The sequence below is a fragment of the Eimeria mitis genome, genomic scaffold, assembly GCF_000499745.2.
Source record: "Eimeria mitis Houghton genomic scaffold, Emh_scaff4632, whole genome shotgun sequence".
Taxonomy (NCBI): Eukaryota; Apicomplexa; class Conoidasida; order Eucoccidiorida; family Eimeriidae; genus Eimeria; species Eimeria mitis.
This window is the reverse complement of record NW_013572940.1, coordinates 4,108-4,526: the sequence shown is the minus strand read 5'-3', so window position 1 is coordinate 4,526 and position 419 is coordinate 4,108.

Below are 419 nucleotides of genomic sequence, written 5' to 3'. Positions count from 1 at the left end.
ATAAATAAAATAAAATAAAATAAAATAAAATAAAATAAAATAAAATAAAATAAAATAAATAAAATAAAATTAATTTAATTAATTAAATTAAAATAAATGCTGAGAATGAATTTCCGTTTGCTGTCTGAGCCAGGAGAAAAATAAAAAAAAATAAAAAAATAAAAAAATAAAAAAAATAAAATAAAAATAGAAAAAAGAAATAGTAATATAAATAATAAATTAATAATAAAGAATAATAATCTAAAAAGAAAAAAAGAAATTAAAAAAAATATATGTTGGCGTTATCGTTTCTGTCTTTTGTATAAATAAAAATAAATTAAATATAAAAATAAAATAAAATAAAATAAAAATAATTAAATAGAATTAAATAAATATTAATTTTTATTTGTTGTTTGTTTGTACTCATAAAAAGACAAAAG